This window comes from Ambystoma mexicanum, chromosome 6q (assembly GCF_040938575.1).
Source record: "Ambystoma mexicanum isolate Mex_15411 chromosome 6q, UKY_AmexF1_1, whole genome shotgun sequence".
Lineage (NCBI taxonomy): Eukaryota > Metazoa > Chordata > Amphibia > Caudata > Ambystomatidae > Ambystoma > Ambystoma mexicanum.
The window spans coordinates 1,334,853,558-1,334,872,782 of NC_090937.1; positions in this window are offsets into that span (position 1 = coordinate 1,334,853,558).

Sequence of the window (19,225 nt, forward strand, 5' to 3'; positions counted from 1 at the left end):
TTGCAACATTAAACATGTTGATAAAACACTGGAGTTCCCTCTTCCACGCTGACTGAATAGTTTCACACACATACGCACTGCCCCCGCACTCTGCAATATAATTACCAAGCCTGTCCAGCATGTGAAATTCTTCGGCTGGTCGCCTTCTGGAAGTCCCTCTTAGATCACCCCAGCAAGGACGAGCATCTGCCGTCACTCAAACTGGGGCTTATTGACTGGAATTCCCAGTCTCTGCAGCAGTGCACTGGGATCTGCTTTTTCAATCAGCCACCAGCCAGGTCTTTCTCCCAGCTGTGTAAAATGTCTTCTCCCTTTCTTCTTCCCCGAGGTTCATTAGAAAAGCTCTGTTACAGCCTACCAAATGAGTTCAACCAATGAAATTCAATCATGTCCTACCCTCCTTCTCTTGAACAATGGCTTGGCTTATACAGTTGCAACTGTAACCAAACTGATTTCCTGCTTATTTGAGTCTTTGCTTCTTGCAAATAATGTGGACAGAGCACAGATAGAAGCAAAGAAAAAAAATTTGGATGTGCGTTTAAAATGACTTTCAGAGCCTGTCATTTTACATCTCATTTTGCACTGGAGAACACATTATATTATTAATGAGTTAGAATCGTTAGTATTATTAATGAGGTTAGTTCATTAATCCTCAAATGTGTCTCCTACAATAGAGGAATTTCAGGTGGAAAAAAAAATATGCTTTTAACTATGAAAAAAAAATTATTTCCATTTTAGATGTAGAAATCGTTTTTGACTGAATAGCCTGTTTTCATTTACATGTCCATGTCACACTGGCAACACATGCCTTGCTGTATCACATTATAGCAATGCACCAAACCCATGCAGTGGTGCTGCATAAAAATAATGCTAAATACTCCTACAGTCCTGCACACCGTTGCAACCCGGCGAGGCATGCTGGTGGACATGGCGGTGCCCCCACATCCCCAACCACATGCACGGCTGCTGCGCATGGGAGGCCAAAGGGCATTTGGCGTGGCAGCCCGTACCCAGCTTGTGGCAACATTTTTCACCTAAAATTCCACCCCTGTGGAGTGCACACATACCTGGCACATAGGTGACAATCGATGATGACAAAGGGGCAGTCAACTATCACAACCCTACCACCCTGAGATTCCAAATAAATGCACAACACATGAAACAACCGTCACAAAGTGCACCGTCACAAATGGAAACAGGCCACAGACATTTCCCTCTCACATATGAAAAAGAAACTGCACATGAATTTATACTTACCAGCATGACAAATCCTGAATACAGGACCCAACAGTGGCAACGTCTGACAGTGACCAATCACAAAAGTCCAAGTGTGACAATCTGACAAAGGTATCACATCGACCCCTCCCATCTTCAGTGTGTTGCTGGTAGGTAAATGTGACAGGGTACTGCATACAGCATCAACTACATCTGCAATGGAGATAGGCAAGGTAACACATGAAGAAGCTACATTTAAATATGCATAATGAGCAATAATGAATACAATATACAAATTAACCATGCAGTGGAGAAACCATCATTAATCCCCACTAGGGGTGTATACACAGTTTGGACGACAGACTAGCCACATAACTGATGGAAGCTCAATGATTCTGTGTAAGTTACTGTCACACGGTGCCACCCTTGCGAGCCTATGGAAAGGGGAAGTAAGAGTGGCATATGTGTCTGGACCCCAAGCCTCAAAAACAAACACAAAACAAGCCTGCATGTGCCTAGCTGGAACACACAGTGGATGCCTATGGCTGTCACACAAAGCAACACACTGAAACATGAATGCACAATAGACAAAAAAAGAGGAAAAATTAAAATTAAAAAAGAAAAAACAGAAATCATAAATGGCCATGGACGACCAAACGGGGACCACCCAGGAGGGTGCACCCCAACACCCCCCTGCGTGGATGTTGAGAAAAAAAAAGAAAATCCCTCCATGGGCTCATGGCCTGCATGGCTACCTGATAGTGGGAGAACTGCCGTCGTTGTAGTCACCCTCTGGTGCTACATGACAAGGTGTGCGTGATAAGGGAGGCAGACCACGCAAAGCCCTGGCATGCTCTTCCATGGCAGCAAGTATGCGGGTTTGAAAGGATTGGTTCTGCAGGATGATGGTCCGGAGGTCCCCATACAGCATGTAACGGGTAGCACAGAGTTCTGTTTGCAAGGCCTCACGTGATGCACAGATCTCCTCATGGGATGCCTGCAGCCCAGCCGAGATGGTACGTGTTAGCTGCTCCAGCTGCTGTTCTGACTGTCTACTCCAGGACACCTCAAGTGCACCCAGACTAGCTCTGAGGGAGGTGTATTCTTCCCCCAGGGCATCCCTGTGGGCCTGTGCCTCTGCAGATATGGATGTGCGCAGAGCCCCCAGTTCAGCCCGTCGGTCCCTGTTGGCGGCCAACATGTCCTGCCTGTGGGAGCAGCACATGGACTGCGTTGCCTGCTGCTGGAGCTCCACCTTCCTTTCATTGGGGGGATAATGGAATTGGCCACTTGTTAGGAAAGATTCCATGATTGTAGGTAATTTTCCTTCCATGTGGAAACCCCCAAACATTTTGCTGTTGTTTTACACCCTAATCCAGACTTTGCCGGAGAAGAGCAGCCTTCCGCCGCACTCCTCTGGACTTTCGCTCCATTCTTACGGGGAAACTGACATGCCCTTAAAACAGTCATTACTGGGAGACTTTGTTTCCCTTAGTCCTTTTCTCATGTTGCAGCTTTTGAGCAACATGAAACAAGAGTGCACCATAACTTACATTACCGCGCTCTTGGGTCTCTAGTCATTCGAATGGCCCTAGAAACTCTCGCTGGACTTGTCATGAAATGTGCAAGTGTGTCATGGATGGGACTGGTGGCAGCTATCGTTTCTTTGTGTTTTGAACCCCTTTTTGCCATGTTAACCGCGCTTCTCGCGTTTGGCCCAAATGGCTGTCCTGGCCTCCAAAATGGCCATGCCACAAAGTTTTTGTCCTGTTCGCTGACCGTCTTGCCCCTTCACCTTCCCCGAGGTGGAGCCGACCCGGGGCAGTCCTTATTTGTTCAGGCACTTTCCCGCGAAACACAACGCTTTCGCTGGCTTCTGCATGCCTTGTGTGTGCCTCCAGGATGTGGGCTGGGATGTCTGTTCCCAATACACATCCTGGGTGCCAGAGAGTCTAGAGTGTCTAGAATGCCTGGTACCACCGAGGTCCGTGATAGGTCCACGTATGGTGTGAGTATTTTGTGAGCAGATCTCCCATTGGGTCCTCTCCGTTTTGGAGCAAAGGGAACTCTGGATAAGAGGAGGCTGGAAACACCACTACCATGTAGATCTCCTGAGTTCTCACGAACAAAGGATAAGGAGCCAAGTATCCTGCAACTAAGAAGCTGAGTCGAGGAATCACTGGTGACCCGCTGAAGGTTTGGCACCCTGCACTGCTGTCATCCTGTGAGACCCCTCTGCCTCTGTTCGAACGAGAAGGCCTGTACTGGCGCTTCGACCCTTTAGAATAGTGGGAAAAACTATTCTCGGCATCTTCACCAAATCCTGTACGTAAGCCTTTGGAAGCATCCCTGGGCCATCCAGTGGACTGACCAGCCTACACAGGAACCTTGCTCTGTCACCGCCGTCTGGCTTATCCCGTGTCCTTGGCGCTCTCACACGATTCGTACACTTGGAATTCCCAGGTCTGAAGTGAGACGTGTGCTTTGGGACCGGAATACATGCGGTTGCCGAGTTGCCCTGCTGTGGTAACAAACCTGTGCGTGTTCACTGCATTTGGGACACCCTCGACCCTGACTCCTGCTGTTGCGGAATCTACACAACATCGAGACATCCTGCTGATCGCATCTGAACCTGCCAGTACCGAAACGGAACCAGAAAAGCCTGGGTCTGCCTGCATCGGGGACCCGTGAGTAGTCAATACCCTAACCGGTCGCCCTCCCGCAGGAGCCTGTGGCTCTCCACCGCTGTCATAAACAGCAACCCTTTTCCGCACTCGCGCCCTGCTTCTGCCCACAAGTGGAGGCTGCGCTTGAGTAGCGGGGAACTGTTCATCATCGTTTTGTTCACCTCTCTGAACTGCCTGATCTCCCTGAAGAGACTCTCCTTTGCCCGTTGGCACCCGCGTGTGCAGGTACTTTTGAGCACAAGGCTCCATTGTTCGTAGGGCTCGGACTTCCTTCTAGTTAGGTGGCCTGTGATGTCAAACTGGGTCTAACGATTACTTGCACTGCCTGTTTTCCTCCCCATCTAGGTGGTCTGCATATTTCGTACTTCTAATTCTTTAGACCCCTTGGTCTTGTATATATATATTGTATTGCTTGTGATGTGTTGGTTTATTGGAGTTTTACCGTGATTCTTTACTATGATCGATATTACAAAGGCCGTGTAATAAATGTGTCTATATTTTTAATATAACACCTGTCTGGAGTAATTTGTAAGCGTCCTTGCTTTGTGTGCTCATTGCGGGCTTTCAGTCACCCTCACCCCTCTTGAGACCTAGTCTTGACCGCCGCCATCACTACCCTGATTGGTCTGACTTGTCCAGAGGTTACCCTGTTCCAAGAAACTAGGCTGGCCTTCTGAACCTCTGCCCCTCCAGGACAGAGTTCAGAAATCCATCTTAACAAATTGGTGTACAGCGGTGGGATACGACTGAAGGTATCCAGTGTTGCGCACGAGCGAGGGCATTTCAAGTTATTCCTAACAGGACACGTAGTGAATTGTTGTAGTATAACTCTTTAAAGGCCATAGTCCTATCAAACAGTATGGAAACAGGTACCTTGTTAACTTTAAATGCTTCTAAATCCGAAACATCGAAAAAGATGTGTGCTGAAAGAGGTGTCTCCTCGCAAGACACAAAAATGGAAATGATCCAAAGAATCATGGCGTGGCAAGAATCTCAGCTTGACGCTATAGCTTCCGAGGACAGTGCAGAAGGAGGTGGGGCTGCTCTCACTGGTAGAACTGACAGTTCTGCTGCTGCACTAGTCCACCGCGACCATGAGGACAGGGAGGATGAAATGTCCAATGTTTCCTCTGCCAGTGCTGATGGGGAGGCCATACTTGAATTCAAGAAGCAAGAACTGTTGTTTAGGCAGAAGGAGCTTGATTTCAAAATGGCCAAACTAAAAATCGAACAGGCAGAAAAACAGAACGACAGGGATCACCAGTTGGAACTGGCCATGCTTCAAGTTGCCAATGGATCCAAGGGTCCTGGACATGGGTCTGGGGCCTCCTCTCATCCACAATTTCCAAAAGATCTGCTCAGTGTGTATGAGGAAAAGAATGACATTATGGACTGACTGAATACATTTGAGTATGAATGTGAAGTTCAACAAGTTGACAATGCTGATAAAATTGCCTGGTTGCTCAGCAAACTGCCCCATTCTGGCTGCAGTGCCATTATGGAAATGTCAAAGGCTGAGCGAGCAGATTTTGCAATGTCGAAGCAAACTCTCATTTTAAAGTTTGGAAAGACTCCTGCCCAAAATTTAAAACGATTCCAAGAGTATAAGAAAAAAGAAGGTGGTACTTGGGTATCTTATGTAAGGAATCCTTAAAAAACTTGACTGGCTGGGTCGAAGGTTATAAGGTTTCTACCTTTGAAGGTATGATAAGTCTTGTCATTCTGGAACATATTTTTGCATCTTCTTCCCCTGAGCTTAAGCAGCATTTGGCAGATTAAAAGGAGATAGATCCAAAGAAGCTTGCCATTGCAGCAGATTTGTGGGTGTCACATCGAGTGTCCCATACGGTCAAGGCTCAGCCTGGTAAGCAGGAGGAAGGGAAAAAGTCCAAAGATAAGGAGGGTGGAGAAACTGATAAATCTTCTTCTCAAAAGGGCCACAAAAAGAAAAATAAGGGTAAGACACAAGAGAACTCACAGGGTAGTGGAGGTCAGCCTCCGAAACAGAACTCTGGTTGTAATAAGCTTCCCTATGTAAACAGACCCAATGGATCTTGTTTTGCTTGTGGAGCAACTGACCACGTGAAGGGGGATCCCTGGTGTAAGGTTAAACCTTTGGGAGTCGACTCTGCTAATCTGGCCTTCTCCTCCTACGAGGAAGAAGAGATTACAGGAGCATCCTTCTACTCAGACTCCTTCCCCCGTGGGATAGAAGCTGAAGTAGTTTTAGTTTCCCTGGGTTCCTGGGAGCCTAAAGTCGCAGAGGCTTATGCTAGGATTCCAGATAATACCAAGCACTACTTTAAAGACAGTGTGCTGATCAATGGAGTAGATACTCCAGCTCTTAGGGATAGTGGGTGCAGTTAAACTGTAGTGGATTCTATCTTGGTAGACTCAGAGGAAGTTGCCAGAGCTACTCTGATGCCCACTAAGTTGGCTGACGGCCCACCTCACATGTTTCCAGTAATACCTGTAAATCTTACTATCATTGGTACAGCAGTCAGGATTCCAGTGAGCATTCAGAGGAACATCCCAGGAAAGGTCTTGTTGGGCAATGATCTCTGAGTGTTAGGGCTCGTGGGAGACACTGCCGACAGACCCTGCACAAGGTCTCAAACCAGGGCAGCACTGACCAAGATCAGTGAGCTGCCCTAGCCAAAGGGGAAACCCAAGGCTAAAGGAGTCAGAAAACCAAAACTAGGGAAAGAAAATATTCCCCCGAACTCACCTACCACTGTGGTGGAGGAAGTTGGTCAATCGCCCAGACCTGACGAGGAGGCGGCAATACCTGAAGTATTTGACCTTATTGACCATCCTGAAATAAACGACTTGTTAGTAGAAGGTGGTCCTGACAGGGAAGAATTCAGTAAAGACCAACGTGAGTGCCCATCTCTGGAAGGCCTAAGGAGACAGGCCTGCTCCCAGCTTGAGGATGAACCTCCTGGGAAGCATCAGATTTATTGGGAAGGTGGACTCGTATATAGTGAGCCCACAGAGTCAACAGAAGGAGACCATAGGAGGTTGGTGGATCCCCTTGCTGTAAGACCCTTCCTCCTGCAACTGGCGCATGAAGTGCCCATTGATGGTCACCTTGGTATTAAGAGGACCAAGCAAAGGTTATCCATGCACTTCTACTGGCCCAAGATGGGGTGCAAGTAGAAAGTCACTGCAGGAGTTGTGCCTCCGGCCAGTTATCTGGTAAGAGTGGCTCAACAATCCAAGCTCCATTGGTACCACTCCCAGTCGTGGGAATACCATTCGAAAGGGTAGGGATCGACATTGTTGGTCCCCTTGACCCGCAAACATCCTCAGGCAATAGGTTTATCCTGGTGCTGGTCGACCATGCTACCAGGTATCCTGAGGCCATCCCATTAAAAACTGTAACTGCCAAGTCAGTTGCAAAAGCGTTACTTGGCATCTTTACTAGGGTTGGCTTCCCTAAAGAAGTTGTGTCTGACCGAGGCAGCAACTTTATGTGGAAGTATATGCAGGCTATGTGGAAAGAATGTGGGGACACCTACAAGTTCTCTTCCGCATACCACCCCCAGACCAATGGTCTGGTGGAACGGTTCAACAGAACGTTAAAGAGTATGATTGGGGCTCTGGAAGAACCCCAAAGAAGAAAATGGGATCTTCTTTTACCATGCTTACTGCTTGCCTACAGACAGGTACCACAGGAGGGTGTGGCTTCAGCCCCTTCGAACATCTGTTTGGTCACCCTGTGCGGGGACCCTTAGCCATAGTCAAGGAGGGATGGGAGATGCCCACTCCCCCTATTACTACCAACATAGTAGACTATGTGTTAGGGCTCAGAACATGGATGGTACTCCTGATGGGTCTGGCTAGTGACAAGTTGAAAGCAGGACAAGCCCTGGTGAAACATTGGTATGACCAGAAAGCTTCCCTCATCAACTTCATACATGGTCAGCAAGTCCTGATCATGAATCCTATAAGGCCTAGAGCTTTACAGGATAAATGGTCAGGCCTTTACACAGTGGTGGAGCCCCTGGATGAGGTCAACTATTTAGTCGACCTTGGAAGGCCTGGACAGGCTCCAAAAGTGTTCCATGTAAATAGGCTGAAGGCTTTCATCCCAAGAGTCGAAATCGCAGGACTGCTACTGGCTTAAGATGTTGAGGAAGAGGAGTCTGAACCTCTCCCCGACCTGTTTCAAAGTGGTCAATCAGATAGCTCCTTTGAGGGTGTCCGAGTGGCCCCTCACCTGACTTCTGATCAGCAGGCTGAGATGAAAAGTTTGCTTAGGCAATTTTTCCCCCTGTTTTCGCAGTCCCCTGGTTTGACACCTTGGTGCAAACATAACATAGACACAGGAAACAGCGTACCTACAGGATAGAGGATACAGAATGTCAGACAAAGTACAATCTTACATTAAGACAGAAGTCAACAAAATGTTAGATCGTGGGATGAATTTTCAGCGCCACCTGGGAAGACCATGTGAAACACATCGAAATTGTGCTACAGGCTCTTCAGAAAGCACACTTGACCGTAAAGGCTAGTAAATGCCAGATTGGACAAGGCTCCGTGTTTTACCTTGGACATGAAGTAGGTGGAGGGAGGATACAGCCTCTACCCAGTAAAGTACAAGCAGTACAAGACTGGCCTACCCCCACTACACAGACCCAAGTGAGAGCCTTCTTAGGACTCACGGGGTATTACTGCAACTTCATGGCAGACTATGGTACCATAGCTGCCCCTCTGACTGCTCTCACCACTCCGAAGAAACCCAAGAAGGTAACTTGGGCCGACGAGTGTGAGAAGGCCTTCAACGGCTTAAAAGACTCCTTGTGCCAGGCCCCTGTTCTCAGGGCCCCTGATTACCAAAGACCTTTTATTGTGCAGACAGATGCCTCTGACACTGGGATAGGAGCTGTACTATCGCAAGTAGATGAGAAGGGTAAGGAACACCCTATTGGTTTCATTAGTCGCCAGCTTAAGGACAGAGAGCTCAGATGGTCCACAGTAGAGAAAGAATGTTTCTCTGTTGTGTGGGCCCTACGGAAGTTGAGGCCCTACCTCTATGGGGCCCACTTCATTGTGCAAACTGACCATAAGCCCTTAAAGTGGCTAATGAACATGAAGGGAGAGAATCCAAAGTTGCTTGGGAGGTCCATAAGTCTGCAAGGCTTTGACTTCACTATTGAGCATATGTCATGATCTCTGCTTCCAAAAGGTCAGGGTTTTCCCAACTCCCTAGGAAGCAGATCCATAACCCAGGTTCCGAGTGCCAACCAGTCCCAATTGGGACCTTTTGGACCCAGTCCTGGCGCCAGTGGCACCAGGCTCATAAATATGCCCAGTCCCAGCGCTGGAAGCGCCGGGCTCATAATGCTTGGGTGGACTTACCTGCAGCAGACCATGCTGCTTACTTGCCTGCCAGTTGAGCCTCTGATCCTCTTCTGTTTGGAACTACTTTTCCTGTTGGGTGGGGCTGGAGCCACTCCCTAGATTTAGAACACTGGAACTCTTCTGGAAGGCAGGAACTCTTTTCTTACCAGGAACTCCTTTCTTACTTAGGCGTGGCTGTGGAAGGAGACACCAAAGCACTACAGGAGGCTATTTAAACCACACCCGGTGGATGAATCTTGCTTTGCGTTATTCTGCACCCTCTGCAGCAGGACGCTCATCGTGTCTTCTGCATCCAGTCCTGGGCCTAAGGAAAAAGGCTTACCATCCTGAATCCAGTCTTCAGCAACTCCTATAAAGACAAGAAAGAACAGGTTAGCATTCCGGCATCTGAAAGGCAAAGGCTTACCATCCTGAATCCAGTCTTCAGCAACACCTATAAAGACAAGAAAGAACAGGTTAGCATTCCGGCATCGGAAAGGCAAAGGCTTACCTACTCTTCGTGCGCTCCGGAGGTCTTCATACTGCATTCCGGCATCTGAAAGACAAAAGCTTACCAACTCTTTGCACGCTCCGGAGGCCTTCGGCGCTGCATCCGCATCTGAAAGACAAAACAAGGTGCGTTTAAAGACATTGGGGAACTTTAATACTCACGGGCAATTACTCCTTTCCACATCTAATCCAGTGGGTATTCCGGCACCCTGCAGCCGCTCCGAACTCGTACCTGCAAAATAAAAAGACAGTTAGAGCGCATCGTGAAGCAGGCAACAAGCGCTTACTCACGTGCTTCCAGGCGCTTCTATTCATCACACGGGCTCCATCTTCAACTCACTTCAGCCCGTCATCCGCCATCGCCGGAACCCTGCAAAACAAGAGACATCATTACTAAAGACTTTAAAAAGACATTTGAATGACTCGAAACTTACCGCTCGTGCAGTAAACGACGGACAGCAGTCCTCTGAAGTCAAGAGGCCTGCGCTACCTATCCAGTGAAGAAACTGGCTACAGCACCCTGCCCCGAGGCAGATGGAGAGCTCGGCATTCACTTACCTAAGGTGAGAGCGTTAACCTTTGGGGTCTACAGGAGAGGAGAAGAGGAAAGAGATAGGGACACCCCAATAACCCCAGTTCATTAACCCCATATTTTCTATCTGCAGACATCTTACTCTACACGTCAGGCATACAGTGCACAGAGGTCCAGCCCAAAGAGCCAACCGGGTGCTACACATCACCTTTGAAGATACGGTAGTTGCCCAGTCAAGACCGGCGCCTCTGCGAGAATCAGGTGAGCGTTACAGAACGCAAAGCCTACCGCAAAACTCTCGCCCAGGCGCTATGGAAACCTCGGATACTGACCCCCTAGCCCGGTTACTTGGGGAACTAAGGGCAGAAGTGCATGCAACTCGTCAGGAAACGAATGCTCTAAGAAGGGAACTAATTATTTCCAAGGAGAGAACAGACAATCTTGCTAGACAAGTGCTACAGTCACAAGCCGGACAGACCCCGTTACCCGCATCAGGGGCAAATCTTCCTTCAACATCCTCTATGAATCCAGTGCAGATCAACCTACCTGGGAATGTACCTCTGGCTCCGCCCGAGCGATTTTCTGGTGACCCAAAGAGGTTTGCAGTATTTATCAATCAGTGCCGGTTGCACTTCTTATGCCGGCCAGCAGCCTTTCCAACTGATCAAGCTAAAGTAGCTTTTGTACTTTCGTACCTTAGTGGCAATGCGGCAGACTGGTCGATCCCTCTAGTTCATCAAGATGATCCGGTTCTCCATGATTTTCAAGCCTTTCAGCTTAGTATGGAAAAACTGTTCGCAAGACATTCACAGGGACAGGCCTTGGACAATGAGCTTCTTTCGTTGCGACAGGGTAATCAAGACCTTTTGGCTTATATTGCATCTTTCAATAGACTAATAGTGGAAACTCAATGGCCTGAGGACAAAAGGATTACGCTGTTTTATAGAGGTCTACGTGGAGAGCTCAAAGACGTTTTAGCCCAAGTAGTGAATCCCCCACAAGACTTTTCGGATTACATAGACTTGGTCGTTCAAATAGATCACAGGCTGCAGAACAGGAAGGCCGATCGTTCCAAGTTTGATGCTCGAGTATTTTCCAAACCGCCAACTCCTTCCAAAGGAGTAGACTCCGGGGAATCCATGCAAATAGGGGGTCTGAAAGGTCCTCTAACACAACGGGAGCGGGAAAGGAGGAAACAGTTGCAATTATGCCTATATTGCGGAAACTCAGGGCACTTTCTTCGAGACTGTCCGGTGAAACCTGCCAAGAAGGCAGTAGGAGCTGCAGTTACCAAAGTTACAAACTCAGAGCAGGGAAACGACCTCGCCCGACAAGAATAGAGGTCCTCTTGCCGAGCGTAAAAACCAGTTCCGTGACCTCGCATTTCGTGATACCTATGGTCCTCATTAGCCCTGATAATCCGGATCGATTACATGCAATTGAAGCTTACGTCGACAGCGGTGCCATCGGCAATTATGTGGATCATGAAATGGTTTTGAGGATGAATCTAACTCTTTGTCCCAAGGCTGTAAAGGACGTCATTACTACGGTGGATGGTACGGAGATAGCCTCCGGGCCAGTAACGCATACCACTCAAGAAGTGACGCTAGTAAGTCAAGATGGACACCATGAGAAGATTGTGTTCGATGTGATCAAGGCCCCTCAGTTTCAGATTATTCTAGGAATACCTTGGTTAGAGAAACACAATCCTCTGATCGATTGGCGAGCAAGAACGGTCCAGTTTCCAGAATGTGTCTCTACTTGTCACCCTCCACCTGGTGTTGCACTGGCCGCAATTTCTTCAGAGACTCCCCAGTTACCTCCCGAATACCTAGAATACCAAGATGTTTTCCGGAAGGATCAGGCTAACTCTCTACCTCCTCATAGGTCTTATGACTGCCAGATAGACCTGATACCTGGATCTACTCCTCCTTGTAGTAGAATTTATGCCCTCACCGAGCCTGAGAACCTTCACCTTCGACAATACCTGGATCAATACTTGGCAAATGGGTTTATTCGTCCTTCCAAGTCCCCTGCTTCTTCAGCTTTGTTCTTCGTTCCAAAAAAGGAAGGAGACCTTAGAACTTGTATCGATTATCGCTCCCTGAACCAGATCACCGTTAAGAATAGATATCCGTTACCTTTGATCCCTGAACTCCTGGACCAAGTCAGAAAAGCATGCATATATACAAAGCTGGATCTTAGAGGAGCTTACCACTTGGTACGAGTAAAAGAGGGCGATGAATGGAAGACGGCCTTCCGCACCAAGTATGGGCTATTTGAATATCAGGTCATGCCCTTCGGACTTTGCAATGCCCCGGCCGCCTTTCAATATTTTATGAACGATGTCCTCAGAGAGCTCATAGATGTATGTGTTGTTGTTTACATTGACGACATCCTCGTTTATTCTTCATCGGAATCTGAACATCGGAAACACGTGAAAATGGTCCTCGAAAGATTGCGTCAACACAAACTTTTCGCTAAGTTGGAAAAAGGTGTTTTCAACGTGACTGAAGTTGAATTCTTGGGATTCACATTATCACCTGGCGGGGTGCGTATGGATTCAAAGAAGGTCGATGCAGTTCTCAAATGGCCATCACCATCCTCCCTAAAAGGTGTGCAAAGCATGTTAGGCTTCGCTAACTTTTACCGCAGGTTTATCCCCGAGTTCTCTCGAATAGTCCAGCCCATCACTGCCTTGTTAAAGAAAAACAAACGTTTTGAATGGTCTACCGAGGCGGAACAAGCTTTCCAGGATTTGAAGACTAAATTTATCTCTGCACCAATCTTAAAACACCCTCGCCCCGAACTCCCCTACATCGTGGAAACTGATGCTTCAAGCCTTGCCATGGGGGCAGTTCTATCACAAAAGGACCCGGTAACCAATCAGTTGCATCCCGTGGCATTTTGGTCCCGCAAATTCTCGCCTCCTGAAGTCAATTACACGATTACTGACAAGGAACTTCTGGCTATCAAGTCTGCCTTTAAGGCTTGGCGGCATTATCTGCTGGGGGCCCGACACACCGTTACTGTGATTACGGATCACCGAAACCTGCAATATTTGAAAACCGGAAAAGCCCAATCCTCTAGACAACTCCGTTGGGCATTATTCTTTGCCGAGTTTGACTTCATAATTACCTATCGACCAGGTACAAAGAACGGTAAAGCCGATGCCCTTTCTCGGATGGGAGTGGAAGAACACTTGATCAACCCTAAACCTGTACCAATCATTCCCGAACAAAGAATTCTGGGTGTAATCGCCACAGAATCCATAGAGGAAGTTAAGGATAAAGCCAGGCAACTTGTAACTCCAGCAGATATACAGAATTGGCACCTGCAGGGAAAGGACTTTGCAGTAAAGGACAACTTATTGTATTTCCAAGAACGATTATACCTACCCAGCACAGATTTACAGAAAAAAGTAATCTCTTGTTATCACGACTCTTTAATGGAAGGTCATCCCGGTATAGCCAAGACCTCAGAAAAGATCAAGCGCTACTTCTGGTGGCCGTCTTGGAAAAAAGATATCAGAGACTTTATAATGTCCTGTGGAGTATGCGCCCAAAACAAGAGTCAAAAGGAAAGACCAGCAGGCCTCTTACGCCCTATTGACATCCCACCTCGCCCTTGGCATACGCTTTCTATGGACTTCATCACTGATCTACCTCCATGCTCCGGATACAATACGATTCTAGTAATCGTGGACTTATTCTCCAAGATGGCGCATTTCATTCCGCTCAAAGGCTTGCCAACAGCAGCAACTCTGGCCCGAGAATTTCTCGAAAACATCGTCCGACTGCACGGTTTTCCTTCGGTTCTAATTTCGGATCGAGGTAGTCAATTTATTTCTCATTTTTGGCGAAGTTGCTGTCGGTCGGCTCAAATTGATGTGAGACTATCGACCAGTCACCACCCTCAGACCGACGGACAAACCGAGAGGACCAATCAAACTCTGGAACAGTATTTACGCTGCATGCTGCAACAAACTGAAAAAACTTGGAAAGATATCCTTTGGATAGCCGAGTATGCCTACAATAACTCTGTCCACTCGGGAACTGGGAAAACCCCGTTTTTTCTTTTGTACGGCAGTCACCCTCGAACCTCGGAGTTGGATCCCCTCCAAGATCTTGAAACACCAGCAGTAGACTACCTGCATTCTACAATCACCCAAGCCTTTAAGGAAGCTGTTTCTCACCTTCAAAGGGCTAAAGAACAATACAAGAAAGGAGCAGATAAACATCGGAAGGAAGCCCCTTACTATCAAGTAGGGGATCAAGTCTGGTTATCCACCAAATATCTATCTCTAAAAGGGCCACGCACATTCAACCCAAGATACCTTGGTCCCTATTCCATCACTACCATCGTAAACCCAGTAGCAGTCAAGTTGGACTTGCCCCCGCACATGAAGATACATCCGGTCTTCCACGTCTCTCTATTAAAACCCGTGCAACCTCAAACCCGACTAACCAAATCTCCAAAACCTATCCTAGTGGATGGAGAACTCGAGTTTGAAGTCAAAAGCATTCTGGACTCCAAGATCTCCAAATCTAAACTATTCTACCTAATTGACTGGAAAGGCTACGGCCCCCAAGAGAGATCCTGGGAACCTGCTGAATATGTCCACGCTCCTCGCCTAATCAAAAGATTTCACCGAACATTTCCTGACAAGCCAAAACCCCCAGAGAAGCCCGGTTTGGGAGGGGCCTTGAGGGGGGGTACTGTCATGATCTCTGCTTCCAAAAGGTCAGGGTTTTACCAACTCCCTAGGAAGCAGATCCATAACCCAGGTTCCGAGTGCCAACCAGTCCCAATTGGGACCTTTTGGACCCAGTCCTGGCGCCAGTGGCACCAGGCTCATAAATATGCCCAGTCCCAGCGCTGAAAGCGCCGGGCTCATAATGCTTGGGTGGACTTACCTGCAGCAGACCATGCTGCTTACTTGCCTGCCAGTTGAGCCTCTGATCCTCTTCTGTTTGGAACTACTTTTCCTGTTGGGTGTGGCTGGAGCCACTCCCTAGATTTAGAACACTGGAACTCTTCTGGAAGGCAGGAACTCTTTTCTTACCAGGAACTCCTTTCTTACTTAGGCGTGGCTGTGGAAGGAGACACCTAAGCACTACAGGAGGCTATTTAAACCACACCCGGTGGATGAATCTTGCTTTACGTTATTCTGCACCCTCTGCAGCAGGACGCTCATCGTGTCTTCTGCATCCAGTCCTGGGCCTAAGGAAAAAGGCTTACCATCCTGAATCCAGTCTTCAGCAACTCCTATAAAGACAAGAAAGAACAGGTTAGCATTCCGGCATCTGAAAGGCAAAGGCTTACCATCCTGAATCCAGTCTTCAGCAACACCTATAAAGACAAGAAAGAACAGGTTAGCATTCCGGCATCGGAAAGGCAAAGGCTTACCTACTCTTCGTGCGCTCCGGAGGTCTTCATACTGCATTCCGGCATCTGAAAGACAAAAGCTTACCAACTCTTTGCACGCTCCGGAGGCCTTCGGCGCTGCATCCGCATCTGAAAGACAAAACAAGGTGCGTTTAAAGACATTGGGGAACTTTAATACTCACGTGCCATTACTCCTTTCCACATCTAATCCAGTGGGTATTCCGGCACCCTGCAGCCGCTCCGAACTCGTACCTGCAAAATAAAAAGACAGTTAGAGCGCATCGTGAAGCAGGCAACAAGCGCTTACTCACGTGCTTCCAGGCGCTTCTATTCATCACACGGGCTCCATCTTCAACTCACTTCAGCCCGTCATCCTCCATCGCCGGAACCCTGCAAAACAAGAGACATCATTACTAAAGACTTTAAAAAGACATTTGAATGACTCGAAACTTACCGTTCGTGCAGTAAACGATGGACAGCAGTCCTCTGAAGTCAAGAGGCCTGCGCTACCTATCCAGTGAAGAAACTGGCTACAGCACCCTGCCCCGAGGCAGATGGAGAGCTCGGCATTCACTTACCTAAGGTGAGAGCGTTAACCTTTGGGGTCTACAGGAGAGGAGAAGAGGAAAGAGATAGGGACACCCCAATAACCCCAGTTCATTAACCCCATATTTTCTATCTGCAGACATCTTACTCTACACGTCAGGCATACAGTGCACAGAGGTCCAGCCCAAAGAGCCAACCGGGTGCTACACATCACCTTTGAAGATACGGTAGTCGCCCAGTCAAGACCGGCGCCTCTGCGCGAATCAGGTGAGCGTTACAGCATAGGCCAGGTATCCAACATAGCAATGTTGATGGGTTGTACAGAATGTTTAACTGACCTGAACAAGAAACTCATTCAGGGGTGGATTAGCTCCCCCTGTCCTTAGTCTGGGAGGGGCGAGTGTTAGGAAAGATTCCATGATTGTAGGTAAGTTTCCTTCCATGTGGCAACCCCCAAACTTTTTGCTGTTGTTTTACACCCTGATCTAGACTTTTACGGAGATGTGCAGCCTTCCGCCGCACTCTTATGGGCTTTTGCTCCATTCTTATGGGGAAGCTGACATGCCCTTAAGACAGTCAGTACCGGGAGACTTTGTTTCCCTTAGTCCTTTCCTCATGTTGCAGCTTTTGAGCAACATGAAACAAGAGTGCACTGCAACTTACATTACCACGCTCTTGGGTCTCTAGTCATTCCAATGGCCCTAGAAACTCTCGCTGGACTTGCCATGAAATGTGCAAGTGTGTCACGGATGGGACTGGTGGCAGCTATCCTTTCTTTGTGTTTTGAACCCCTTTTTGCCATGTTAACCGCGCTTCCCGCGTTTGGCCCAAATGGGTGGCCTGGCCTCCAAAATGGCCATGCCACGAGGTTCTTTGTCCTGTCCGCTGACCGTCTTGCCCCTTCAGCTTCCCCCAGTCAAGCCGACCCGTGGCAGTCCTTATTTGGTCATGCACTTTCCAGTCAAACATAACACTTTCGCTGGCTTCTGCATGCCTTGTGTGTGCCTTCAGGGTGTGCGCTGGGATGTCTGTTCCCAATACGCATCCTGGGTGCCAGAGAGTCTAGAGTGTCTTGAATGCCTGGTTCCACCGCGGTCCGTGATAGGTCCATGGGGGTCATTACGACCCAGGCGCTAATTGCGCCAACTTTACCACCATGGTGCAAACTATGTTTACACCATGGTGGATGGCGGATTTACCGCCCCATTCCAAGGTGAGTGGGGCGGTAAATCCCCATTTCCCATTTTCCCTTCCCCATTCCCATTTTTGCCCCATAGGGCATAATGGGAGTGGGGAAGGCGCTAATTACGCCACCGTAAATTACGGTGGCGTAATTAGCATCATGGCAGGTTAGCTCCATGGATTTTAACGGCTGCTAAGAGCAAAATCCCCATTTAACCCTTAATGCCTGGGTCGTAATGAGGCCCCATGTATGGTGTGAGTGTTTGGGTCCTCTCTGTTTTGGCTCGAAGGGAACTCTGGATAAGAGGAGGCTGGAAACACCACTACCATGTCGATCTCCTGAGTTCTCACGAACAAAGGATAAGGAGCCAAGTATCCTGCAACTAAGAAGCTGAGTCGAGGAATCGCTGGTGACCCGCTGAAGGTTTGGCACCCTGCACTGCTGTCGTCCTGTGAGACCCCTCTGCCTCTGATCGAACGAGAAGGCCTGTACTGGCGCTTTTACCCTTTAGAATAGTGGGAACAACTATTCTTGGCATCTTCACCAAATCCTGTACGTAAGCCTTCGGAAGCGTCCCAGGGCCATCCAGTGGACTGACCAGCCTACACAGGAACCTTGCTCTGTCACCGCAATCTGGCTTACTGCTAATCCCCTTTCCTCGGCACTCTCACACGATTCGTACACTTGGCATTCCCAGGTCTGAAGTGAGACGTGTGCTTTGGGACCGGAATACATGCGGTTGCCGAGCTTCCCTGCTGTGGTAACAAACCTGTGCATGTTCGCTGCATTTGGGACACCCTCGACCCTGATTCCTGCTGTCGCAGAATCTACATGGCGTTGAGACATTGTGCTGATCGCATCTGAACCTGCCAGTACCGAAATGGAACCGGAGAAGCCTGGGTCTGCCTGCATCATGGACTGGTGAGTAGTCAATACCCTAACCGGTCGCCCTCCCGCAGGAGCCTGTGGCTCTCCACCGCTGTCGTAAACAGCAAACCTTTTCCGCACTCGTGCCCTGCTTCTGCCCACAAGTGGAGGCCGCGCTTGAGTATCGGGGAACTGTTCATCATCGTTTTGTTCACCTCTCTGAACTGCCTGATCTCCCTGAAGAGACTCTCCTTTGCCCGTTGGCACCCGCGTGTGCAGGTACTTCTGAGCACAAGGCTCCACTCTTCGTATGGCTCGGACTTCCTTCTAGTTAGGTGGTCTCTGATGTCGAACTGGGTCTAACGATTACTTGCACTGCCTATTTTTCTCCCCATCTAGATGGTCTGCATATTTTGTGCTTCTAATTCTTTAGACCCCTTGGTCTTGTATATATATTGTATTGCTTGTGATGTGTTGGTTTATTGGAGTTTTACCGTGATTCTTTACTATGTTACAAAGGCCTTGTAACAAATGTGTCTATATTTTTAATATAACACCTGTCTTGAGTAATTTGTAAGCGTTCTTGCTTTGTGTGCTCATTGCGGGCTTTCAGTCACCCTCACCCCTCTTGAGATTTAGGCTTTCACGCCACCATCGCTACCCTGATTGGTCTGGCTTGTCCAGAGGTTACCCTGTTCAAAGAAACTAGGCTGGCCTTCTAAACCTCTGCCCCTCCAGGACAGAATTCAGAAATCCATCTTAACACCACCCTAACCACGGATTGTGCGTACATGGAGTTCTCCCACACAGTATTGCCCGGTGGCGCACGGCCACCGTGTTGCCAGACACAACACCTGTGGGCCCCAAGGTGATGTGCACCTTGCTGTACTGGCGCTGCCTGAGGCTGCAGGACTGCATTCCTCCTTTGATCTGCTGGCCCAGAAACAGGAG